Source organism: Giraffa tippelskirchi, chromosome 13, assembly GCF_054371585.1.
Source record: "Giraffa tippelskirchi isolate mGirTip1 chromosome 13, T2T-mGirTip1v1.2.pri, whole genome shotgun sequence".
Taxonomy (NCBI): Eukaryota; Metazoa; Chordata; class Mammalia; order Artiodactyla; family Giraffidae; genus Giraffa; species Giraffa tippelskirchi.
This window is the reverse complement of record NC_137287.1, coordinates 109965070-109993064: the sequence shown is the minus strand read 5'-3', so window position 1 is coordinate 109993064 and position 27995 is coordinate 109965070. Positions and strand designations below refer to the sequence as shown.

Genomic DNA, 27995 nt, shown 5'->3' with positions numbered 1-27995 from the left:
AAAGGGACATGAAAAATTTCTTTCTGGGGTAATAGAAATATTCTTTTTCTTGATCAAAATCGATATATTCATATATACATGCGTATCAAATATCAACTGACATTTAGTGGATTGTTACACTTCACTTAAGATCTATATATTTCACTGTATATAAATGTTATCTTAATTTTTTAAAGAAAAGGAAAATTTGAAATAAATAATACAATAAGGATTATGTGCTCCTTGAGGCCAGTGACCTTCATTGGTTGCTCATCATTTTTTTTTTTCTGTTAAATCCTTAGGGCTGATGCCTCCTTGTGGTCTGTAATCGATGTATGTCACCTGGAGTGACAAGCATGATAATTTACAAGTCACAGTCATTGGTCATAAGGAATCAGAAACAAATTGAGAATAAGTTTGTCTTTGATACTATTACCTGCTGTGCATGTGTGCTGAGTCACTTCCATCGCGTCCGACTCTTTGTGACCCCATGGACTGTAGCCCTTCAGGCTCCTCTGTCCATGGGATTCTCCAGGCAAGAATATTGGAGTGGGTTGTCATGCTCTCCTCCAGGGGATCTTCCCAACCCAGGGTCGAAATATCCTGTGTCTCCTGCATTAGCAGTGGATTCTTTACCTACTGAGCCACCTGGGAAGCCCCACTACCTGCTGTACCTATATACAAAAATTTGAACACATATGGAAAAAAGCAAGACAGAGGAAGATCTAGAGAAGGTTGGCTAAAATGACTCTTGATGAAGGCCCTCTACAAAGCTGAAGGCTAACACCAAATGGAGTTACCATCTATAGCATAGTGCAGAGAAAGCAGGGCCAGCTTTGCTACTTGGAGAGCACAAGATAAGAAACAGTGATGTTTTCTTACCAAAAAGACTTCCCAATGCTGGTTGAAGAACACCAATTGCAGATTTGTTTGGGAAAAGATTTTTTTCTTGTGGTTAGGAAGAAAAAGAAATTTTGTTATTAAGTTGTGCTATCAGTCATTCGCACCTTAATATAAAATATGTCCATCAATCAACTGATTGCCATTTAATTGCCTTGAATAAGCCTCACTCAATTCACTTACCACCTGTAACACCAAAATAAGGACTAGCTCTGCACTCAGTCCTTCATGATGACTCTTCCTCTAGAATATCCATTTATTTATTCATCTATTGTTAATTGTTCTCTTTACAGATGTATCTCCAACAAATATGTACCTGCCAGGACTTACCTGGCAGTCCAGTGGTAGAGACTCTGTGCTTCCAATGCAGGAGGCAAGGGTTTGAACCCTAGTCAGGGAACTAAGATTCCACATGCCCTGTGGCACAGACAAATAAATAAATAAGTAAAATGTCTGATTTGAAAAAAATATATATGTACCTGGCACGTAGTATGAGCTTAGCAAATATTTGCTGAACAAATAAGTGACTTTCTGAAACATAAGAGTTTCAGAGATCTGATGGGAAACTCAGTAAAGAGAGATAATAAATGCACCCCTAATTGTAATAAAATTCCTAAATATAAGCCATAAGATTACAGCTGGGGACAGGGGGAAAGAGGGGGTAGAGAGGAAGTGGGGTGGAAATTTTCTTCAGGAGAGCCAACTAGGAAAAGAAGGCAAGGTCAGACAGACTTTGCGATTCTTCCTTCAAAGATCTCTTTGCCTCCAGGGTCCAGATAAAGAATGATAAACTAAGAAAACGGGGTCTGTTATTTTTATCTGAACAAGCAGAAATAGAGGGTCAAATAATTTGACCCCCGCAGACTTCCCTGTGGTTAAGACTGTGCTTCCATTGTAGGGGACATGGGTTTGATTCCTGGTCTGAGTACTAGGATCTCTCATTCCCTGCAATACCAAATTTGGCCTGACCAAAAATAAATAAATTAAAAAATAATAACAAAATAAAAAACATTGTGCCTTTAAAAAAAGACAAGGGATTTTCTAAAGGAATAATAATAATTTGACCCCCAACCAAAAAAAAAAAAAGACTGATATGAAAGAGGCAATCAGATTAAAACATGCATTTTACATTTTAAGGTATATTTTGGTCACCAACAAGATTAAACTGATTCTTGCCAATTGGGTTGGTAAGAGTAGATGTTAGGTGTGTTGCAGAAACCAAATGAAGACCCCCTCTGGTGGAGAACTAAGCTTCCAGGCTCATCCACACCATGATTGCCAAGTTGGTCTTCTCTGGCTTAGTTTAGAGCCCTCTGGCTTAGTTTAGAACCCTCAGAGATGAATTTAAATTGGTATCTGAGCCCAAGGATGACAAGCCCAGAGCTGAGTTGGTGCTCAAACTGGCTTGGCTGTTGGAAGGTCCATCCCTGCCCACTTTTAAATAACACTTGAAGCCGCTCCTTTCTCAGACGTAATTTCTCTTTAAATCACTTTCAGATTCTGCAGAATTTTGAAAAGAGCCATCTTTAGCTTGACTTTGAAGTGTGCTATTTGTTTTTGACTAGCTGCAAATTAGCAGATATTTTAATTGTTGATGTTTGTTATTATAGTTGTGTTCGGTGGTCTGTGCGGTTGCTTGGCTGAGTGAGAGCAAATGCTCTGTGAATAAAACTCTAGTCCTCAAACAGATTTGAGGAGGGGGCACCCCAGCAGCAGTGTGGGTGCTATTCATGACTCAAGCTCCGTTTCAACCACACTTGGGACTGGAAAACCCAAAACACATTTGGCCCCTGAGCACTTTTTCCCCCGATTTTTAATCTTGAGAGCAATTTAAAGGAAATTTAATCCATATGTTTCTGATTCATTTAAATCACAAAAACATTGAGTTTTTAAGAGTTATTTGATGTCCAAATGTCTTTTGAGACTTTTTAATAAACTTTCCAAGTCTTATTTCTTTAAAAACACATACTTACGTTTTTTCAGGAGTGAGTGGATTCAGTCTCCAAAAGATTTGGATTGAATTTTAAGTTCTGAACTCGTAAATCATGGTCATGTTAAGATAAGGCCTGTGTCTACACAATACCAAACAGCCCCATAGAAAGCCAAAATCCTAGGTTGTCATCTAGATGTTGCACAACTTTTAAATGCGTGGCCAAGCATCAACAAAACATCTGGATGGTTTACTGACTCTTTCCCTCTTGATTCAGATATTTGCTGTTATAGAGTTAAGGACATGGGTAGCAGCTGTGATCCTGGCACACTCCAAGGAGTTTATTTGAAAAGGGTCTCTTTATTCATATGTGGACCACAATGTTCATGGGATGGGGTAGGGGTGAGGATAGAACCTGCTTTCCTTTATAAAAAACAGGTTGTGCAGGGTATGTTGCTGAGATTTGGAGGGTGGAGAAAAGAAGCTATCCAGATGTGTCTGATCATCCCTTCAGGAGAGTGAGAAAAATAGATGAATTTAATAGCAGGCTCACTACATTTTTCTAAGTGGAAGGAATATGTGCTAAAGCAAAACTGATGAGAATTTAATTCTTTATGATCCTTTCTCCTTAAAAGGAGAAGATCTAGGAGTGCCATGTGTAAAATCCAGGCAATTTTAGGTCTTTCAAGAAATGAAAGGAGTGACAATAGATTAACAACAACTCACTTCTGTATAGACAATTCATGAGGCAAGGAGACTAATGATTCAAACAAATGGTAATATTAACAATAACTGACTCATAATAGACCTTCCATGTTCTATGTCTTATTTCATTTACAATAATAACTAAAATATTAATAATAATACCTAACTCACATGATAACTTTGATAAGACACATGTGATTCTAAAGATTTTCCAGGGTTTACATTGAATCCATCCAAACATATTTGAGGTGGCCCTTATTGTTGTTTTTTTTATAGGAGACCATTTACTTTGTGAACATTGAGAATAGTCAGTAAGATACACTCTCAACTAATGCAAATAGATCAGGAGTCTGCCACCAGCGATGATCTTGCCTCCAAGGGGATATTTGATACTGTCTTGGACTGCTGGGAAATCAAACCAGTCAATCCTAAAGGAAGTCAACCCTGAATATTCATTGGAAGGACTGATGCTGAAGCTGAAGCTCCTATACGTTGGTCACCTGATGCGAAGAACCGACTCATTGGAAAAGACCCTGATGCTGAGAAAGGCTGAGAGCAGGAGGAGAAGGGGGAGACAGAGGATAAGATGATTGGATAGTATCATCAAGTCAATGGACGTGTATTTAAGCAAACTCCAGGAGATAGTGGAGCATGAAGGAGCTTGGCACAATGTAGTCCATGGGGTCACATAAAGTCAGACATGACAACAACAACAGAGACAGTTTGTCACAACTTGGGGTAAGAGGAGCATTATTGGCATCTAGGAAGCAAAAACAAGTGATGTTGCTTAACAACCTACAGTGCATGAAACCAGTCAAGGCAACAAAGAATTGCTGCTACTGCTAAGTCGCTTCAGTCGTGTCCGACTCTGTGCGACCCCACAGACGGCAGCCCACCAGGCTTTGCCGTCCCCGGGATTCTCCAGGCAGGAATACTGGAGTGGGTTGCCATTTCCTTCTCCAGTGCATGAAAGGGAAAAGTGAAAGTGAAGTCGCTCAGTCGTGTCTGACTCTTAGCGACTCCATGGGCTGTAGCCTACCAGGCTCCTGTGTCCATGGGATTTTCCAGGCAAGAGTACTGGAGTGGGGTGCCATTGCCTTCTCCAACAAAGAATTAACCAGTCCCAAATGCCGTTAGTACTCTGAGGCTGGGGAATGCTGAGATAAACAAAAGAACAGGGAAACCTCTGACATTCACGTTCAGGCTCTTAGTTGCTGATCTAGGCTCTTGGATTCTGACCTGCCAGTTTGATTGCAAATCTTCTTAATGGCAGAGCACCGTGTGTCACAGAAAGTCACACTGCCCTTGAGCCAGTTCCAAATTTGAAATCTCATGAGGATCACCTGGAGCAATTGTTCAACCACAGAGGTTTGGGCCCCATCCTCACAGCTTTTGATTCAGATCATCTGCGCTGGGGCCTGGGAGTCTGCATTTCTAACAAGTGCTGAGGTGAGGTTGATGCCACTGGTCCATGAACCACACCTGCAGAATCACTGCTTTTGAGCATGAGATCTGGCATTAGGACTTCCTAATACTGAAGCCCAGGATGGAGAAAGAACATGAGGGTTCTGCCCTTGTGAAACTTAAAGCACAGGATCTTCCCTCGTGGTCCAGCGGTCGGGAGTCTGCCTACTGATGCAGGGAACGAGGGTTAACCCCTGGTCCGGAAGGATCGCACATGCTCTGAGGCAAGTGAGGCCCTGCGCCACAACTCCTGAGCCTGCATGCCTAGAGCCCGTGTTCTACAGCAAGAGAAGCCACAGTGAGAAGCTGCTCACTGCAACTAGAGAAAGCCTGCAAGTAGCAAGAAAAACCCAGTGCAGCCAAAAATAAATAAATAAAAATTTTAAAAGACAATACAACAACAACAAAAAACAACCTTAAAGCACTAAGAAGCATCAGTATCAGTTCAGTCACTCAGTCGTGTCCGACTATAGAGCCACTAGAACTTACACAGGACTGGGGAAACAGACTCTGGGAGGGCACAAACAAAACCCTGTGTGCACTAGGACCCAGGAGAAAGGAGCAGGGACCCCACAAGAGACTGACCCAGACTTGCCTGTGAGTGTCCAGGAGTCTCTGCTGGAAGCATGGGTTGGTGGTGGCCGGCTGCAGGGTTGAGGGCACTGAGTGTCGCAGTGCCTGCATGGGAGCTTTGGAAGGAGGTAGCCATTATCTTCAGTACCATAGTTTGGCCTCAGGTCAAATAAGAGGGAGGGAACACAGCCCGGCCCTTCAACAGAAAATTAGATTAAAGATTTACTGAGCACCCCGCCCATCAGAACAAGACCCAGTTTCCCCTTCAGTCTCTCCCATCAGGAAGCTTCCATAAACCACTTATCCTTCTCCATCAGAGGGCAGACAGACTGAAAAACATAATCACAGAAAACTAAGCATAGTAGATACGTATTCTTTGCAGATACTTCATTCTGCCCTAAAAGAGATAAGGAAGTTAGCTAAGCAATGCACACGAAGTCTGGCTCCCGAATTTCCCTGCAGAAATTGTTGTCGGGAGGAGAGGAGCTTATGAAGAGGTAGGCAAGGGAATGGGCCGATAGATCCACCACGTGAAGTGAAACGTCAGTGCTGGCCGAGAACTGTCCCACACACAAGTCCGGCCTCTCTTCAGCAATCAAAAATGCCCTTCCTGACCACATGACCCAAAGGAAGCTCCATCACAGACCCTAAGCCAGTCTCTAGCAACTCAACCAGTGTCTTCTTCAGATTGTAGCATTTACCATTAACTGAAATTATGTGTTTGATATTTTATTACCTTTCCGCTCCAGTACCCCATAGAATATAAGATTCATGAAGGTTGTGACTTTGTATTTCTTAGTTATTATGGCATTTCCAGAACCTGGAAGAATGCCTGACACACAGTAAGCATTCTATAAACATTTGTTAAGTGAGTGAATCTTGCAACAATTGAGGCAAATGGATGGTAACTCCTTTGCACAATAAGCTCCTCCGTTCCATGCCTCATCTCTCTCCTGCCTGCCTGTCTCCTTGCTTCACTTCCCTGTCCATCATTGCTTTCTTCCCTTTCTCCCCACAGGCTCCACTGAGAAATCATAAAACTATAAACACTGAGTACATCAGATAGATTTAACAGGCCCAGGGCACCGCTTTGGACATTTCTTTGAAAATCACCCATTTCTGGGAAACACCATAAAATCATCCTGAAAAGAAGGAAACTCTATACAATGACCTGGGGGTCACCCAGAAGTGATAATGATCATAGCAACAATAAGAACAACAACAAAACTACCAAAAACAATGACAGCAGTAGTACCTAAGACTTACTGACTCATATCTCAACTGGTCCCCATAACAACCCATTGGGCTAAATATAATTCTTTTCCTCATTCCCTAAAGGAAGAAATTGAGGCTCAGAGAGGTTTTGGAATTCTCCCAAGGATAAGACATTAGTACACAAAAAACTGGGTCTTGAACTCAGGCATCTGATTCCAGGATCTGTGTTCTTAGTCAAAATAGGAGATCAATAAATAGTTGCTGATTGATTGATTGATTGAAGAAGAATTCCAGAATGAGGATTGTCACCATCTGTCCTCATCTGTCATTAGGTTGCCATGTGAAATGAAGATTATTTCTCTTTCAAGAGCCAGTCCTCATCACTGATCTTTCAGAAAAACACCATCTAACCTGTCACATTGATGTTATTTTTGCCACTCAAAGTTTACCAAGTAACAAAGAAGTACTGGATTCCAATTATAATGCCAAAAAAGAAACCATCTCCGTGGAATACTGTGTCTTCCACAGCTTTCTGATGCCTAGATGAAATTTCCAATGGCAGGAAAAGACAACTAAATTCAGACGTATCAATGTCTTTGTTCATGTAGCTTCCCAAGGAACTGGAAAGCAACCGGACAATCTGATTTAAAAAGTTAACTTTGGTCCTCGCCTTTTGATCTAGATTTCCCAGAAGCTCTATGACCCTGTGACTTTGGTTACTGAAGTATGGCCCAGGGATAGGCAAGGTTGACCTTCAGGTAAAAAGCATTCACAGTAAGCCCCAGAGAGTGTCATTTTAGGGATTCCAAGCTTGTCTTTATCAGATACTTGGACTGATATAGTTTGAATGAAGAACATATTCATCTTTAAAATGTAAACACTCCTGGAAGGATCAGCAACCTAGCCCCTGTCCACTTCTTGCTCATCTCTTCTCCATAGATCTCTCCTGAACCCATGACTTTTCTGCCTCCACCTATGGCTTCTCACTGTTGTTGCTTATTCACTTGCTTCCTTTCTTTCTTTCATAACAATCTTTCTCATACCATTTTCTGTTTAGTCCCATCAAAAAAGGAGCTCTTGTTAGTCATAGTTTCTGTAACTTGTTTTATAAACATTAGCTGTATTGCTGGAATATGCTTTCATGTATGTCCTCTCTATTCTATTTTGTTTTCCCATCACTCTTGTACAAGCTGCTCTCTGGATGATCTCATCCATTCTTATTGTTTTAACATTTGGTGAGTTTCTGCGAGTCCCAGATCCCTATCTCCAGCATGGATTTCTGTGGTGAGCTGCAGACACCAAACACATGCCAACTGGTGTCTCAAAAGCACCACAAATGCACGGTTGCATCACATTCTCCCCAACCTTCCCTCTTGTGCTCCAGATCAGTTCTTCAGATCAGCTGATGAAACCAATATTTACCAATCACTTGAGCCAAAATCTGAGGATTCAACTTCAACATCCAATTAGGCACTGCATGCTAATGATTTTTCCTCAACATCTCTCAAGCTTCCTCCTCTTCTCCATCTTTTTCTCCATTATCTTAGAGGACACTATCATCATCTCTTCCCTGGACCACTGTAGTTCTTTCCTAACTGATCAGACCCCAGTTCTGTCTTTCTGCCTCAAACTTACCCTCAAAATGATCATCAGAGCATTTTACCTAAAATAAGTCTTACCTAGATCTTTGTTTAAAAGCATTCAACTGATTATTTTAAAAGAACATATTCCAAACTTCCTAACATGGGATGCAACCCTCCATGATCACACAGCTTTGGACTGCACCACCTCTTGCTTGGATTGCCCCATTTTTCATGCTCCAGCAATACTGAACTTCTCAGAGTTCTCTGGATTCTCTACAATATTCATACCTCAGCACCTTTGTCCATGCTCTTTTCTTTACCAAGAATACCTTTCTTTTTTTCTCCCCCTTGGTTACTTCCACATCTTTTGAGATCAAGTTCAGAATCTCCTCTTTCTAGAAGCCTTCTTTATGTATCAGCCTGTCTGTTAGGTTAAATGACCCTCCTCCTGTCTCCCATTATGTTCTACGGTTTTCTTAATCTCAGCATTCATCACATGGTGTGATCATTTTCTATTATTGCAGAAGATAATGAGCTTCTTCAATGAAGAAAATGTGCATATGTTTTTATATCCCCAGGCCAAGCGCATTTGCCTCATAGCCAAAAGCACTAATTTTGGAAACAAGAAAACCAGGATTCGAATCTTGGTTCTGCTACTAACCATGTTGACAATAAGCTTTGCATTTCTAGGTTTCATAATACTGGTATGTAAAGTGGAGACATGAATAGCCCTCAGCTCATTGTGTCATTGTAAGGGTTCAATGACAAATTTATATACCATATAATATACGCAGTCCCTAGCACATGGTAAAGATTAGATATTCAGTATTCAATAATGGGTTGTTATTATTATAATTGCAATAAACATTTTGAACTGAATGTGGGATGAATCTATTTAAAGTGGTAATGTCTTTCACGAATGACAAAGATCATACTATTTTCCACACCCACTGGGAACCTCTGTCGTGTTTTAACAGGCCACCACGAGTCTATGTGTACTCTGAATCTCTGACCATCCAGGAAGAAATGGCACTGAAAATCAGGTTCACCCAGGCTTCTGATCCCATATGCCCTCCCCAAAGAGGCCTCCCGCCTCCCACACCCAAAATTGCAAATCCTGTCATTCACTTTCCCTTGCGAGCTTCGTTTTCTTTGTTGCACTTTTCACCACCTGGAATTATTTTCTATTTTAAATTGTTAACTTTTTATTATCTTCCTCCCCAGCTGGAATGTCTAGAAAACCGATGGCTCTGTCACATTCCCTGCTGTTCTCCCTAATCCATAATAATCAGGGCCTGACGTACAACAGGTATGTGGTAATATTTCTTGAGTAAATGAGTATATCAAAGCCCATTAAACTTTTTGGTTCAAGATTATTTACATCTTTAAAAAGCATTGAAGACATTAATACTTATGGGGATTATACCTATGTGTATCATAATAAATTTTAATTGAGAAAAAAATTAAAATTAAAATGGAATCTCAATGACACTCAGTAATTTGAGAGAAGAATTGGAAGGTGTGGCTCCCATGAGGGAGAATAATTGGGAGAAACAGGAGGAAAAAGACAAAACTTTAGTAGGGAAGGAATATTCTCTCTCAGAGAGATGTCATTGAAGACATGCAAAGGCTTTGTAGGGGAAAATGCCTCAAAACTGATAAATTCAATGGAAGATTTGAAAAAGTGGAGAGTCACTCCTGAAATCAAAATTCATGTTTGGAAAGACCACTTGGAAGAAATGTCTTACAAATCAGTGCAAAGACAAATGCAAAAATTCATGAGAGAATTTTAAAAAGGAGATTCAAGAATGAAACAGGGATTGTCATATACAGCTTTTATTATGTTGAGGTATGTTCCTTCTATTCCTGCTTTCTAGAGGGTTTTTATCTAGAGGGTTTTTGTGTTGAATTTTGTCAAAGGCTTTCTCTGCATCTTTTGAGATAATCATATGGTTTTTATTTTCCAATTTGTAAAAGCTATATATGAAAAACCCACAGCAAACATCCTCAATGTTGAAAAATTGAAAGCATTTCCCCAAAAAGTCAGGAACAAGACAAGGGTGCCCACTCTCACCATTACTATTCAGCATAGTTTTGGAAGTTTTGGCCACAACAATCAGAGCAGAAAAAGAAATAAAAGGAATCCAGATTGGAAAAGAGAAGTAAAACTCTCACTGTTTGCAGATGACATGATCCTCTACATAGAAAACCTTAAAGATGCCACCAGAAAATTACTAGAGCTAATCAATGAATATAGTAAAGTTGCAGGATATAAAATCAACACACAGAAATCCCTTGCATTCCTATACACTAACAATGAGAAAACAGAAAGAGAAATTAAGGAAACAATTCCATTCACCATTACAACGAAAAGAATAAAATACTTATGAATATATCTACCTAAAGAAACAAAAGACCTATACATAGAAAACTATAAAACACAGGTGAAAGAAATCAAAGAGGACACAAATAGATGGAGAAATATACCATATTCATGGATCGGAAGAATCAATATAGTGAAAATGGGTATACTACCCAAAGAAATCTATAGATGCAATGCAATCCCTATCAAGCTACCAACGATATTTTTCACAGAACTAGAACAAATAATTTCACAATTTGTGTGGAAATACAAAAAACCTTGAATAGCCAAAGCAATCTTGAGAAAGAAGAATGCAACTGAAGGAATTAACCTGCCTGACTTCAGGTTCTACTACAAAGCCACAGTCATGAAGACAGTACGGTACTGACACAAAGATAGAAATATAGATCAATGGAAAAAAATAGAAAGCCCAGAGATAAACCAACACACCTATGGACACCTTATCTTTGACAAAGGAGACAAGAATATACAATGGAGAAAAGACAATCTCTTTAACAAGTAGTGTGGGAAAAACTGGTCAACCACTTGTAAAAGTATGAAACTAGAACACTTTCTAACACCATATACAAAAATAAACTCAAAATGGATTAAAGATCTAAATGTAAGACCAGAAACTATAAAACTCCTAGAGGAAAACATAGGCAAAACACTCTCCAACATAAATCACAGCAGGATCCTCTATGACCCACCTCCCAGAATATTGGAAATAAAAGCAAAAATAAACAAATGGGACCTAATTAAAATTAAAAGCTTTTGCACAACAAAGGAAACTATAAGCAAGGTGAAAAGACAGCCTTCAGAATGGGAGAAAATAATAGCAAACAAAGCAACAGACAAACAATTAATTTCAAAAATATACAAGCAACTCCTGCAGCTGAATTCCAGAAAAATAAACGACCCAATCAAAAAATGGGCCAAAGAACTAAACAGACATTTCTCCAAAGAAGACATACAGATGGCTAACAAACACATGAAAAGATGCTCAACATCACTCATTATTAGAGAAATGCAAATCAAAACCACAATGAGGTATCATTTCACACCAGTCAGAATGGCTGCTATCCAAAAGTCTACAAGCAATAAATGCTGGAGAGGGTGTGGAGAAAAGGAAACCCTCTTACACTGTTGGTGGGAATGCAAACTAGTACAGCCACTATGGAGAACAGTGTGGAGATTCCTCAAAAAACTGGAAATAGAACTGCCATATGACCCAGCAATCCCACTGCTGGGCATACACATTGGGGAAACCAGAATTGAAAGAGACACATGTACCCCAATGTTCATCGCAGCACTGTTGATAGTAGCCAGGACATGGAAGCAACCTAGATGTCCATCAGCAGACGAATGGATAAGGAAGCAGTGGTACATATATGCAATGGAATATTACTCAGCCATTAAAAAGAATACATTTGAATCAGTTCTAATGAGGTGGATAAAACTGGAGCCTATTATACAGAGTGAAGTAAGTCAGAAAGAAAAACACCAATACAGTATACTAACGCATATATATGGAATTTAGAAAGATGGTAACGATAAACCTGCATGCGAGACAGCAAAAGAGACACAGATGTATAGAACAGTCTTTTGGACTCTGTGGGAGAGGGTGAGGGTGGGATGGTTTGGGAGAATGGCATTGAAACATATATATTATCATATGTGAAACGAATCGCCAGTCCAGGTTTGATGCATGATACAGGGTGTACGGGGCTGGTGCACTGGGATGACCCAGAGGGATGGGATGAGGAGGGAGGTGGGAGGGGGGTTCAGGATGGGGAACACATGTACACTCGTGGCAAATTCATGTCAACATATGGCAAAACCAATACAATATTGTAAAGTAATTAGTCTCCAATTAAAATAAATAAATTTATATTAAAAAATAAATAAATAAATAAAATTTTTAAAAAGGAAAAAAATAAAAATGGTCCATATCAAAAAATCTTAAAAAAACAAAAGAATGAAATGGGGAGAGACCTAGAGGATGGATCAGGGGTCTTCATAAGTAATTAGCAGGAAAGCCAAAAGAACAACTGAAGATGGATGGGAGAAAAGTAATAATCAAATAGCTGAATAAACCTGTGAACTGGAGCATGTGACTAGTCTAGTCTTCAGCTGGAAAGAGTTCAGGGAGCCTCAGGCAGAACTAAGGAAAAAAGACATACACTCAATGTGTCTTGTGAAATTCCCAAACTTCAAAGATACAGAGAGATCCTTGCAAGTTTTCAGAAAGAAAACAAGATTTTTAAACCATTTTTACTTATAGCCCTCAGGCTCAAGCAGCTTGGGGGAGCAAATGTTAAACATTTAACTAGCTGTCTCCTGAGCTGGCTGAGAATAGGACTAAAGGTTCAGATAGAGAAGATTTAGGAAAGCAAAAGGGGGTGGTGCAAGAAGAGTTGTTGGCAGGAGAATTTATGTGCTTTTAAAGTAGCTCAGAGGAATTATTTGGGGGACTTCTCTAAGATGGTGTATGTGTACCCTTGACGTCATGTCTCCTCATTTGAAAAGTGTTGCTTGGTGAGCCTCAATTACTGATGGGAACATTTTCATCTATGCAGATCTTCATTCATTTATTCACTCAAATTGTGTTCATTGAGTCAGTGCTCTGACCCAGGCACTGGGACTTGACTCCGGTGTGGAGCTGTGAACAAGCCAGAGAAATCTGTACATTTAAGGAGATGGTATTCCAGTGGAAGAGACAGATCAGCAAGTGAATGCATTAGCAGACAAGATAAATGAAGACTGAAATCAATATTATCTAGGAAATAAGCAGAGTGATGTGAAGGAGAGAATGAAGGGCTACTGACACGGGCTAGGAGGATCAGGGAAGGAGGTAACATTAACCAGAGTCCTGAAGGACAGGAAATGAATCAACTAAGGAAAGAGCAAGGGTCACAGGTCTCCAGGCAGATGGAACAGCAAGGGGAAAAGCCAGAAACAAGGAAGGTTCTGGTGTGTTTAAGAGCAGAAGGAAGATTTTTGAGGTTAGGGTAATTAGAGAGCTAGGGGGCAGGAGATGAAGACAGAGAGGACAGGAACAAGATGGCCTCGTGGGTGGAGACAACTCCAGATCCAGGCTGCAAAGGGTCATCTCCTTGTGAGCCTGAGACCCTCACGGCTGGCAGAAGAGGTGTCTGTCCCGAGCTGACGCCATCCTGAATTCAGGACTGGGGTCTGGCGGGGGAAACCCAGAAGTGAAGGTGGAGACCGCCAGTGGTGGCTGTCACACCTGGTGAAGTTGTCATCACGGAGCATTAGCATAAGAAAGGGAGGCCCCCTGTGTTTGGGCTTGTCACCCTGCGGTGACAGGGTGCACAAATGTGGGCTGGCACCAGGAACTGTGTGCTGACAATGTTGGGTACCACAGCTGTCACTCTGCCGGGGCTGGCCCGCCCCCCTACCCACGCTGCCATTAGAAACGGCAGCCACTGCCTCCACCCTTATTTCCACAGAACGTGTCACTTGTCACCTGGCAAGTCTTTGCTGAGAGGCATGGGCGGGGCACAGTTGCTCTCTGGGGCAGAAGAGGCTGCTGTAGCCTCCCACCTCCTCTCCACTCCAGAGATGGGGGCCCCTCGGCCTGCACTCCCAGGGGGCCCAGCCCACTGTACTGTGGGCTTAAGACGGGCACCGGGAGGAAGTGCCTTGACTTGACCTCTCCCTCCCTGGTTTTCCTGCGGAGGCTAAAACACACAGGCAAATAAACACCAAGTTCCATGGGACCAACCATGATCCCAGAAATGAGTTTGTTTAGAGAAGAAATTTTAAATGACTCAAGAAATCAGGTTATGTTTTTGTTCTGTTTTGTTCATGTCGAGATCTCCCTTGAGCATCTGGTCAACATCCTCTTATAAACAAAAAAACTGAACAATGATGTCCAACACTCTAGGAAGCTGGAAAAGCATAGAACAGAATAAAGATGAATGGAGAAAACCAATATTTACTGATCATTTGCTATAACCAACAATAGCAATAGTAGCAAATAGACCACTGTGATAATATTGCTAGTGCTCACTAACATAATATTTATAGGCCGCTTACAACACACAAAGGACTTTGTATTATCTCTTTAATCCTCACAAAACCCTAAGAGGGGAAACACAGGCCCAGGTTAGGTAAGGAACTTATTCAAAATCACTGTGAGTGAACAGCCAAGCAGGGCTATGCTGCTGCTGCTGCTGCTAAGTCGCTTCAGTCGTGTCTGACTCTGTGCGACCCCATAGACGGCAGCCCACCAGGCTCTGCCATCCCTGGGATTCTCCAGGCAAGAACACTGGAGTGGGTTACCATTTCCTTCTCCAATGCATGAAAGTGAAACGTGAAAGTGAAGTCGCTCAGTCGCGTCCAACTCTTAGCGACCCCGTGGACTGCAGCCTACCAGCCTCCTCCGTCCATGGGATTTTCCAGGCAAGAGTACTGGAGTGGGTTGCCATTGCCTTCTCCAAGCGCGGCTATAATTCAATTCATCTTCCTTCATTGCTTTGCTCTTTCAGTCCTCAGAATGACCTGGTGAGCTAGGAGTTAATGATGAAGAAAGGGAGATCAAGTGAGGTTAAGTGGCTGGTGCCAGGAATCAAACCAGACCTCGCTCTTTCACTTTTCCTGGAAGCCTCTTGATTCTTCACATTTTACCAGTTGCTTAAGGCACCAGCTCCCCTATGGCCAGTTTCTTGCTTGGATCTTTGATTCTGTGCGTTTCTTTTAAATGTTTGACAATAAGTAAGCTTCAGCTTGGTATTGAAACAAGGGCCAGTGCAGGCAAGAACTAGAGCTCCAGTTGAAGCTGTCCTGCATCCATCCATGCTACAGACCAGCCCATTTTGAAATCAACCATGAATATTCATTGGAAGGACTGATGCTGAAGCTCAAGCTCCAATACTCTGACCACCTGAGGCAAAAAGCCGACTCACTGGAAAAGCTCCTGATGCTTGAAAAAATTGAAAGCAGGAGGAGACAAGGGTGACAGAGGACGAGATGGTTGGATGGCATCATTGACTCAGTGGACATGAGTTTGAGCAAACTCCGGGAGATAGTGAAGGACAGGGAAGCCTGGTGTGCTGCAGTCCATGGGGTCGCAAAGAGTTGAACACGACTGAGCAACTGAACAACAAAAACATGCTCCTCTTGTGTGTAAGATGAGGGCATTGAGGTATGAAGAGGGAACACACAATTTTGAGCTTGCAAAATTCACCCAGAGTTGGCAGACCCACTGGGACCAGCCAATGCAATCCCTCATTTTACAGCTGAGGAAACAGGACCCCAAGGTTAAGTAACTGCCCTAAAGTCACATAACCCATTAGCAGCAGAGCCCAGATGGGAATCCCCAGACCCCAGTTTGGGCCTGAAAGAGCAAGCAGAGTGGAAAAATAGATGCAGATGCCTGTGTGTGCCTCTGGGATCTGGGGTCTGGGTGATGTCCATGGAAACCACCCCTTTTAAGGCATTGCCCTAAGCATGCTTCCTGCCTGCTGTGTCTGGCTGCAGCACCAGCATTTTAGGGTGTTCCTTGAAGAGTTGCTGCTGGGCATGTGTCCCAGAAGCTCATAGATTGGGGACCAGCTCTGATGGGCAGCATCAATGAAGGTAGCTTCCAAAACACCTTTTCCTGAAAGCCTTAGGGTTCTCAGCAGATCTTCAACAGTCAATAACAATGAATATCCATTTGAGACAGGAAGGGAGCAGGACACAACCTTTAAAAGGAAGACAGTCACTGAGGACACAACATAAACTGGTCAGAACCAACTAGGTCCAGGTTGGTGAAATATCTGACTTCCAGTGGACCTTGAGTCTCATTATGTGCTCATTGTAACACATTAGCTAAATGACACACTAACGGGCGCCATGACAGTTCCAAGGTCTACCAAAAAAGGCCAAAAAACGGGCAGTGGCCCAATTCCTGGAAACCTCCTCCTCTTCTCCAAAATAGTTAAAGTAGTCCTCATTAGCCTATGAAATTAGCCTATGGAATTAGCCTATGAAATTGCCCAGCCCATAACTAATTACCCCATATTTTGGTGCCTCTTGCCTTCTGAGATGGCCCACACTCTGTCTGTGGAGACTGCTTCTCCCAAGACTGTCCTTCCTTTTGATATGGACCACATGCTGTCTATGAAATGTGTATCTCTCTAAATAAATTCTGCTTTCACTTGACTATGGCTCACTCTTGAATTCTTTCTGGCATGAAGCCAAGGATCCTCACTTGGTGACCCATCTTAGACACTCACTCAAGACCCAGGACATGACCCTCTTCTATCACCCCATTTTTTTTTCCTACAACATATTGACTGCTTCCCCTATGCCTTACAACCCAGTGTATTATGATTTTCCCTAAAAGTAGGGGAAATATATGAGCAAATAAAGCTGTAATGTGTGAGTTTCATGTGTTTTTTCCTTTCTTCTTGGTATTATAAGACTTCTCAGAGCCTTCAATACAGTAATCTTAGCATGCTCAAAATGGAAGAGGGTGTGCAGCCTCTCCAAAACTGTTTGGACCACAGAACCCTCCTTTTTTCTTCCAAAGTCCTTTTAAGGCTGTTCTGGGGACCAGTTTTTGGGTATCCCAGACCAGACCAAGAGGGACTATTATGAGCAGGTGGAGATTCAGGGGCCCGTCTTATAAGGGACACATTCTTAACCACGATACACAAGTACTCAGGTTTATGGTAACACAGCTTCCCTCGTGGATCAAGTGGTAAAGAGTCTCCCTGCAGTGCAGGAGACCCAGGTTCGATCTCTGGGTCAGGAAGTTCCCCTGGAGAAGGAAATGGCAACCTACTCCAGTATTCTTGCCTGGATAATCCCATGGATGGAGGAGCTTGGCAGGCTACAGTCCATGGGGTCACAAAGAGTCGTACGTGACTGAGCAACTTCACTTTCTTCCAAGGCAGACAGAGCTTTCTGCAAAGGTAGCTCTTTTCTCCCCCTAAAACATTCATTCCCTTCATACTTCCTTTCTTTTTGAATGGGTGGATTCTGTTGCTACGAAGATGTGTTGATATTTTTGTTTAGTCAATAAGTCGTGTACAACTCTTTGGCAACCCCATGGACTGTAGCCCACCAGGCTCCTCCATCCATGGGATTTCCTAGGCAAGAAAACTGGAGTGGGTTGCCATGTCCTTCTCCAGGGGATCTTCCCAACCCAGGGATCAAACCGGCATCTCCTACATTGCAGGCAGGTTCTTTACTACTGAGCCACCTGGGAAGCCCCCAGAAGGTATGGATGAAAGCAAAATTGCAGCCTCTAGGATCATTGCATGAGTCTTGACCTGTAAGTGTTCAATGCCATAAGCCGTGTTTCCTCAAGCTAACGTGCAAAGAACTACACTGATCACACTTTATAAAACTGAACAGCTCTCTGGTTATGCTAATGGCACTTCTCTCAGCATGAAGCAACTCAGTATGACACTAGGAAGTAAGCCCACATTCTGACTCCCATCCTCCTCTCAGCAAAAGCAAGGTGTCGTTAAGGTAGAGATCTGCTGCTAAACACCAATATGCTGTTATTTAAACTCTCTCCTGCCTCAGGTTCCCTGAAAAATAAAATCATAGTCCCTCTAATGTAAAGTTTGCCAAGAGAATCAAGATATCAGGCACAAAATGATGGACACAACCATATTGTCCATAAAGAGAAGCAGCTTGGAACAAAAAGGAAAAAAAAAAGAGAGGGAGGGACGGAGAGAAGATAAATTCAGCCTTGGATTGTAGCTTTTCATGAACTTGTTTTCTTTTTCTCCTGAGCTAGAAGGTCTCAAGGGCAAGGACTGTCTTATTCATTGCTGAATCCCCACTGTGCCCACCTCCTGTCTTGCACACGACAGGCACTCAATAAATATTTGTTTAATGATGGAGCTGAAAAGCAAGTGAAGACAATTAATGCAGAAAGCTCTGTTGAACCCAGTGGTTGATGCGGCAGTAGGAAGGAGAATGGAATGAAGGCAAAGCACATGTCCAACTCGGTAACGCCTACTAATTGGAGTTACCTGGCTATGTCGGTATGCAGTAAAATGAGTCTTCAAAAGATTGTACTTGGTTGCTCAGTTTACACAGCTATACTAACAAAGCAAATACTCAGGCCCTCACATCTATTTAGGACTTATTATCAGATGAAATCCTGCTTTCTCTAAGACAGTTCTGCAACAGACACTGAGACCCTTTTCCAGAAGGCTCTGTTCTGGTCTGGTCACAATTGGGTTAAAGCACTGAGATCATCTATTCCTCAGGGTTGATTCTCATTGAATGGAGTCTGAAAGTGGAATTACTACCGTAAAAGCTTGATGGAGAGCTACTATGGTGAGCTGGTCATTCTCCCTTTGCCTCTCCAAATCCATTCTTTGCCCTCTTCCATCCTTCTTTAAGCTCTCCCCAACCATCCCATCTGAGAATGCCCTCCATACTCTATTAGGCCCCCGACTATTTGCAATGGGACCACCAGAATAGTAGCTTTTCTTTTTCCACTCATATTTACACAGTCCATATAAGTGAGATTATTTGGGGGGCTTCCCTGGTAGTTCAGCTGATAAGGAATCCACCTGCAATGTGGGAGACTCCGGTTCGATTCCTGGGTCATGAAGATCCCCTGAAGAAGGGATAGGCTACCCACTCCAGTAATCTTGGGCTTCCTTGGTGGCTCAGACAGTAAAGAATCTGCCTACAGTGTGGGAAACCTAGGTTTGATCCCTGGATTGGGAAGATTCCCCTGGAGGAGGACATGGCAACTCATGCCAATATTCTTGCCTGGAGAATTCCCATGGACAGAGGAGCCTGATGGTTATTTTTAGTTTCTTTATTTTCCTACTAGAAAGTAGAATTTTATACACTAACTCTATTCCCTTCATCCACTAAACTTTGGCCACCTTCTCACTCCAGTTATCATTACCTGAGGTCCCAACTGCTAATTTCTTTCTTTTTTTTTTTTAAGAAAGCTCTTTTTCAAAAATTATTATTTATTTATTTATTACCATGCTGGATCTTCGTTGCTGTGAGTGGGCTTTCTCTATTTGCGGCAAGCAGGGGTTACACTTTGTTGTGGTGCATGAGCTTATTGTGCTGATTTCTCTTGTTGCGGCCCATAGGCTCTAGGGCACACGGGCTCAGGAGCTGCAGCGCACAGGCTTTGATGTTCTGCAGCATGTGGGATCCTCCTGGACCAGGGTTCGAAATTGTGTCCCATGTGGTGACAGGTGGATTCTTAACCACTGGGCCACCAGCAAAGTTCCCCAATCGTTAAGTTATTGAGACCCTGATGCTGCATTTTACTGGTTAAAACCACTGTCCAATCCTTATGCTTCCAATGCTGTGTTTTCCCCATAGGTTTGGTGTTCTTTGGAAATGGCATCTTTACTGTGGATCTTGCTATTCATGAACATAATAAATTTCTCCTTTAGATTTTTTTTTCTGTAACCTTCATTAAAGTATTAAAATGTTTTCCCAAGGTATTGCACATTGTATTCCTAAGTTGTTTGTAGTTTTTGTTTGCTGATAAAAAATACTATGTATTTTATATTACATTTTCTAATTAAGACATAATGAAGTTTTTAAAATTTTATACATTGCTTTTATATACAGCAACATTGCTAATCTCTCTTATTAGTAGTAATAAGTATAAGTAGATTATCTCAGTGTCATGTGAGCGATCATATTCTTTAAAAATAGTGACTTTTTGTCTTCCTTTTTAATCCTTATGCCTTTATTTCCTAACATTGTTTTATTGTTCTGGTTGAAGCTTCCAAGACTGTGTTGGGCAATGTGACAAGAATGGGTACCCATATATTTCTCATAACCTTAAAGAAAATAGTTTTATGTTAGTTACATTGATTATGATGTTTGCTGTCATTTCTAAGAAGGTGTTCTTTTTTATCTTAACACAAAGTAAAATGTGAATAACTTTATCAAATTTTATTTCTACATTTATTTGTATTAAAATATTATTTTCTCTGTTATAGCATGTCAGTGTGGTGAATTAGATTAAGAGACTCAAATTCAACATCCTTCTATACGTAATATATGTCACATTAATTTATATTGATCACAGTCACAGATGCAGAGAAGGCAATGGCACTTCACTCCAGTACTCTTGCCTAGAAAATCCCATGGACGGAGGAGCCTGATAGGCTGCAGTCCATGGGGTCACTACAAGTCGGACACGATTGAGCAACTTCACTTTCACTTTTCACTTTCATGTATTGGAGAAGGAAATGGCAACCCACTCCAATACTCTTTCCTGGAGAATCCCAGGGATGGAGGAACCTGGTAGGCTGCCGTCCATGGTGTCACACAGAATCGGGCACGACTGAAGTGACTTAGCAGCAGCTGCAGCTGTCACAGATGATACAAAACTTGAAGTAACAGTGAAAATCGTGAATAATTAGAATTAATCTCCAAATACCTCCACTATTGTATTTTCAGTTTTAGGCAAAAGAATAGGTGCTTGGCATATCTTTGTTGAACAAATGAATGAACACATGAGTTAAAAGAATACTTAAATGCATTGGAAGAATGGATCAGATCTAATACTAACAATCAGATCTAAGTAAAACCAGATGATAAGGACTTTCCTGGTGGTCCAGTGATTAAGAGTCTGTCTGCCAATATAGGGCACACGAATTCGATCCCTTGCCCAGGAAGAGCCCACGTGCCGTGCATGCTGGAAGAACTATGCACCACAACTACTGAGCCTGCGTTGTGCAACTACAGAAACTATGAGCCCTAGAGCCTGTGCTCCGCAACGAGGAAGCCACTGCATTGAGAAGCCCATGCGCCACAATTAGAGAGTAGCCCCCTCTCGCTGCAACTAGAAAAAGTCCATGCACAGCAACAAAGACCCACTACAGCCAAAAATAAATAAATAGATTTATTTTAAAAACTAAAACAGTTGAAATAAACAGAAGATAGGAATGTAAATTACTGTACCTAAGTCTGTCAGTTGTGAAAGGACAGGACGGGAAAGCACAGCTAAGAAAAATATGGGTAAAACTGCTAAGGAACTTAAGCTGATGGTAACATGCTGGCTGTGAGACCATCCCAGGATCACATGATGAAGGAGCTGAGCAAACTTCAGACTTGGGCTTCATTGACATAGTCTTCAGCTGGGTGACTGTTTACTCCTTTGCTATTAGTACCTGTGCCAGCCATAGGACTCTAGAATATTCCATTTACATTTCAAAATAGCTGTTGCTAACACTCAGCATCAGTTTGAGGTAGATGAAGTGTCTGGAAACCATGAAGAAACTGTCACTGTTTTGCAGGGAGTTCATAAGACTTGGCATCTTTGGTAGCGTTATTGAAATAATTAGGACTATCAAGCAGGAGAAGAATCAGATACTGTTACAGGAATCCAAAGGGTCAATAAGAATGCTTAACAGGAAAATTGGATTTGTTTAACATAATGAAAACTTCTTAGATGAGTGAAGTGCTTTGTAATGAACTGAACCACCTTACATGGTGTTGAGTTCCCCTTTATTAGATGTGCAATCTTCATTGCGGGGCTTCCATTTATCCAAGAGATATGCGTGCTAAATGGCTTCAATTGTGACCAACTCTTTGTGACCCTGTAGACTGTAGCTCAGGGACGTGGCTTCAGTTCCCTTCCCAGGGATGAACCCACATCTCCTGGGGCTCCTGCATTACAGGCAGATTCTTTATCGCTGAGCCACCAGGGAAGCCCTTTATCCAAGACGCTATGGCACAAAGGCACAGGGTAGGGTTCTGAAGATGGCTGTTCAGGCTCCTTCAAATTCCCAAATTATGTGAACCCACAATACATAGTTGCAGTCATGTATCTACACATTACACATGATACAAACAAAAAGTCCTAATCAGCATGGACTCAGTGTCATGGCCCAACCATGGTTTGTAGGCTGTTCAACAGATTTAGTAGGAAAAAAAAAAAAAAATACTGCATCTGGTTTAAAGATGCAGACTGTCTGCTAGGTAGTCATACTGAAAATTTCATTTCAAACTACTTCCTAGGGTAAAGGTTTAAAACTTTCAGCCTGAGGGACATATTCAATCCACAAAAATTTTATTTGACCCCCATAGTGTGTGTGTGTGCATGTGCAGGAAACAAGGTATATACAGTGGGCTTCCCTGGTGGTTCAGGCATTAAGAATTCGCCTGCAATGCAAGAAACCCGGGGTCGATCCCTGGGTTGGGAAGGTCCCCTGGAGAAGAGAATGGCTACAGCAGAATAAAACTATTAACCATAATCAGATAGTCCCAAGCTCATCAGAAATACAAGCTCTGCATGTCTTCAGCAAGGAATCAAAGGGCTGATATAAATCCACTTTTGACAGCCAAGAACAGCTCTATTAAAAAGCCTACCCTTGGATATTCATTTTGCATTGCTAATAAACCTTAGCCCTATAGTCAGAAATGCTTTGGCTCTGCCTGGAGTGGCTGGAAGGGGAGGAGAGAGAGAACTTCATTATACTCTTCAATCAGTGCGTGTCTTCACCTCAAGAACAACCGCACAGGCAGGAGATTCTAACCACCCGTGTGATTTTCCCTGGAGACAGGACCACGCTCAGAGAGGACTTGAATTCCTGAAGTCTTTAACAGATGACGCTACTTTAAAATGATCATTTTAATTGCATGATAGCTTTTTTATTTTATTTTTAGATTTTATTTTAATCATTTTTTTAATACAACAAATCTGGGGGAGAAAAGCTGCTTAGAATTCCCTGTGCTGTGTTGCTCTGTGCTGTGCTCAGTCGCTTCAGTCATGTCTGACCCTTTGCAACCCCATGGATTGTAGGTCACCAGGCTCCTCTGTCCATGGGATTCTGCAGGTAAGAATACTGCAGTGGGTTGCCATTTCCTCCTCCAAGAGATCTCCCTCACCCAGGGATTGAACCCACGTCTCCCGCATTGCAGGCGGATTCTTTATCCACTGAGCCATCAGGGAAGCTGCAGGATTCCCTAAATCCAACATATCGGTTTCCTCCTTCTTCCAAGTTCTTCTCTTAAGGAGTTAATGAATCTTTTCAATGAAATTAAGATGAATATAATTTTCACACAACAGTAGAGTACAGATTCTATTCAAGTTCCCATAGACTAGATAAATTAATGTATTTTTAATCCAGAAAATATAGGTATAAATGATATTTTAATTAAAATTATGACCTACATATGTTCCAATTGGCTATTGTCTGTAAAGTAGTTTTTTGTAATTGTGAAATAACTACTACCTATTAAATTAGATGTTGGCAAGCTTTTTCTTAAACAGACACTTGGCAAAAAGTTTTAGGTTCTGCGGGCCATGTGATCTCTGTATCAAATACTGAACTCTGCTGTCGTAATATAAAAGCAGTCAAACATAATGTACAAACAAATAAAAAGGCAAGTTTTAGTTACAAAAATAAGTGGAAGGTCCAGAGTTACAGTTTCAACACCAAAATGATAATCAATAAAAAGGGAAAAAAATCACAAATTGGACTTCATCAAAATTAAAAATGTTACTCTGTGAAGTACACGTTGTTGTTCTTGTTCATTTGCTAAGTCATGTCCAACTCTGTGCGATCCCTTAACTGCAGCACGCCAGGCTTCCATGTCCTTCACTATCTCTCAGAGTTTGCTCAAACTCATGTCCATTGAGTCAGTGATGCAGTCCAACCATCTCATCCTCTGTCGCCCTCTTCTTCTGCCTTCAGTCTTTCCCAGCATCAGGGTCTTTTCCAGTGAATCAGCACTTCACATCAAGTGGCTGAAGTACTGGAGCTTCGGCTTCAGCATCAGTCCTTCCAATGAATATTCAGGGTTGATTTCCTTTAGGATTGACTGTTTTTGATTGCCTTGCTATCCAAAGGACTCTCAAGAAGTCTTCTCCAGCACCACAGTTAGAAAGCTTGAATTCTTCAGCGCTCAGCCTTCTTTATGGTCCAGCTCTCTCATCCATACATGACCACTGGAAAAACCACAGTTTTGACTAGACAGACCTTTGTTGGAAAAGTGATGTCTTTTCTTTTTGATGACTAAGTGTGTCATAGCTTTTCTTCCAAGAAGCAAGCGTCTTTTAATTTCATGGCTGCAGTCACCATCTGAAGTGATTTTAGAGCCCAAGAAGAAAAAATCTGTCACTGTTTCTACTTTTTCCCCTTCTATTTGCCATGATATAATGGGACTGGCTGCCATGATCTTAGGTTTTTTTATATTGAGGTTTAAGCTGGCTTTTTCACTCTCCTCTTTCACCTTCATCAAGAGACTCTTTAGTTCCTCTTCACTTTCTGCCATTAGAATGGTATCATCTGCATACATCAGATTGTTATTTTTCCCAGCAAACTTGATTCCAGCTTGTTACTCATCCAGTCCAGCATTTCACAAGATGTACTCTGCATATAAGTTAAATAAACAGGGTGACAATATACAGCCTCGTTGTACTCCTTTCCCAATTTTGAACCAGTCAGTTTTTCCATATAAGGTTCTAACTCTTTCTTCTTGACCTGAATACAGGTTTCTCAAGAGACAAGTAAGATGGCCTGGTATTCCCATTGCTTTAAGAATTTTCCACAGTTTGTTGTGATCCACACAGTCATAGGCTTTAGTGTAAGTCAAGGAAATAGAAGAAGATGTTTCTCTGGAATCACCTTGCTTTCTCTATGAGCCAGTGAATGTTGGCAATTTGACCTCTGGTTCCTCTGCCTTTTCTAAACTCAGCTTGTACATCTGGAAGCACTCAATTCAATACTGCTGAAGCCTAGCTTGGACAATTTTGAGCATAATCTTACCAGCATGGGAAGAGAGCTCAATTGTCTGGTAGTCTGAACATTCTTTAATACTGTCCTTCTTGGGAATTGGGATGAAGATTGACCTTTTCCAGTCCTGTGGCCACTGCTGGGTTTTCTAAATTTGCAGACATTTTGAGTGCATAACTTTAGAAACACCATCTTTTAGGATTTTAAATAGCTCAGCTGATACTCCATCACATCCACTAGCTTTATTGGCAGCAATGCTTCCTAAGGCCCACTTGACTGCACACCCCAGGATGTCTAGTTCTAGGTGAATGATCACATCACCATGGTTGTCCAGGTCATTAAGACCTTTTTTGTACAATTCTTCTATGTATTCCCTAGTGGCTCAGACAGCAAAGAATCTGCCTGCAATGCAAGAGACCCGGGTTTGATCCCTGGGTCGGGAAGATCCCCTGGAGAAGGAAATGGCAACCCACTGCAGTATTCTTCCCTGGGAAATCCCATGGACAGAGGACCCTGGCGGTCTATAGCTCATCGGGTCACAGAAAGTCGGACATGACTGAGCGACAAACAGTTTCATTTTCTGTGTATTCTTTCCACCTTTTCTTGATCACTTCTGCTTCTGTTAGGTCTTTAGTATTTCTGTCCTTTATTGTGCTCATCTTTGCATGAAATGTTCCTTTGGTATCTCCAATTTTCTTGAAGAGATCTCTGGTCCTCCCCCTTTCTGTTGTTTTTCTTTATTTATTTGCATTGTTCATTGAAGAAGGGCTTCTTGTCTCTCCTTGCTATTCTCTTGAACTCTGCATTCGGTTGGGTATACCTTTCCCTTTTTCCATTGCCTTTTGCTTCTCTTCTTTCCTCAGCTCTTTGCAAAGTCTCCTCACACAACCACTTTGCCTTCTTGCATCTCTTTTTCTTTGGGATGATTTTGATCACTGCCTCCTATACAGTGTTACAAACCTCTGTCCATAGTTCTTCAGGCAGTTTGTTTACCAGATCTAATCCCTTGAATCTATTCATCACCTCCACCATATAATCATAAGAGATTTGATTTAGAACAAATCAAACAACAGAAACGTGCTGTTAAGAGGATGAAAAGATAAGCTACAGACTGAGAGAAAATATTTGAAAAACCACATAGATGACAAGGGATTAACATCTAGAATATATACTCTCAAAAGAGTAAAAAACAACAGTCAAATAGAAAATCGGCCAAAGACGTGAACAAGTATGTCAAAGGACATAAGATGACAAATAAGCGTATTAAAAGATGTTCAACCTCATTAACCATTATGGAAATGCAAACTAAAACCATGATAGGATATTACCACACACCTATCAGAATGGGCAAAGATTTTTTTTTTTTAAATGTTGCAAGATTAAATGCTGGCAAGGATGCAGAGAAACTGGATTACTCACAGTTTGCTGGTAGAAATGTATAATGGTGCAGCCACTCTAAAATATAGTTTGGTACTAGATCCTAAATTAAACATAAAATTATTTTATATCCTAGCAATTGAACTCTTGAACATTTATCCCAGAGAACTGAAAATTCACTTTCACACAAAAATCTGTATATGACTATTCATAACAGGTTTTTTTTCATGATAGAAAAACTGGAAACAAACCAGATAACTGTCAGTAGGTAAATGGTTAAAAACAGTGGTACATCAAAAGCATGGACTACTCATCAATAAAAAAGTATGAATTATTGATACATGCAACAATTTGGATGAATTTACAGAGAATCATGCTAAGTGTAATAAAATTATAATGGTTATAAACTGTATGATCCCATTCATATGACATTTTTAAAATGAAGAACTTACAGGGAAAAGGACAGATTGGTGGTCACCTGGGGCTAAGGATGGAATACAAGGTGGGTTGGGGCAGAAGGACATATATGTGGTTATAAAAGCAACAAGAGCCTTGTGTTGATTGACTTTTATATCTTGACTGTGTGTGTGGTGGATACACAAACCTACACATCTGATAAAACTGTGTAGAACTAAATAAACACACAAGAGTATAAGTAAAATGGAGAAAATCTGAAAAAGATAAGTGGATTGTATCTCTGTCAAAATCCTAGTTGTGATATTGTACCATAGCTTAAGGCTTCCCAGGTGGCTCTGTGGTAAAGAATCCACCTGCCAAGCAGGAGATGAGGGTTCAATTCCTGGGTCAGGAAGATCCCCTGGAGGAGGAAATAGCAACCCACTTCATTCTGAGTCCTCTTTTCTTGGATTCCAAGTGACTTCCTTCTCATCCTGGGAAAGGAAATAGCAACCCACTCCAGTATTCTTGCCTGGGAAATCCCATGCACAGAGGAGCCTGGCGAGCTACAGTGCATGGGGTCACAAAGAGTCAGACATGACTTAGCAACTGAACAACAACAACAATAAACCATAGGTATGCAATATATTATCACTGAGGAAATGGAGTGAAGAGTACATGGGCTTTCCTGTATTCTTTCTTATAATCACATGTGAATATAGAATTAACTCAAATTTAAAAGTTTAAATAAAAGGGGGCCTAGGGGATACCCAAAGAAATAGATTTTTTTATTGCCAGTGATG

At 41.2% G+C, this 27995-nt stretch overlaps 1 protein-coding gene across 5 annotated transcripts in view; it reads left to right on the top strand.

Annotated features, from left to right (window-relative positions):
- The window catches only part of LOC145531670 (uncharacterized), a 90708-nt gene that overhangs the window by 29998 nt on the left and 32715 nt on the right, over positions 1-27995 (top strand). For 3 of the 5 annotated variants that reach the window (XR_014072648.1, XR_014072647.1, XR_014072645.1), the window contains one exon: positions 9574-9658. The gene's annotated coding sequence lies outside the window, so the exon portion shown is untranslated. Of the gene's footprint in view, positions 1-281; positions 1016-9573; positions 9659-27995 lie in introns of those variants that run through there. The other 2 variants (XR_014072642.1, XR_014072644.1) reach the window with 1 other exon arrangement.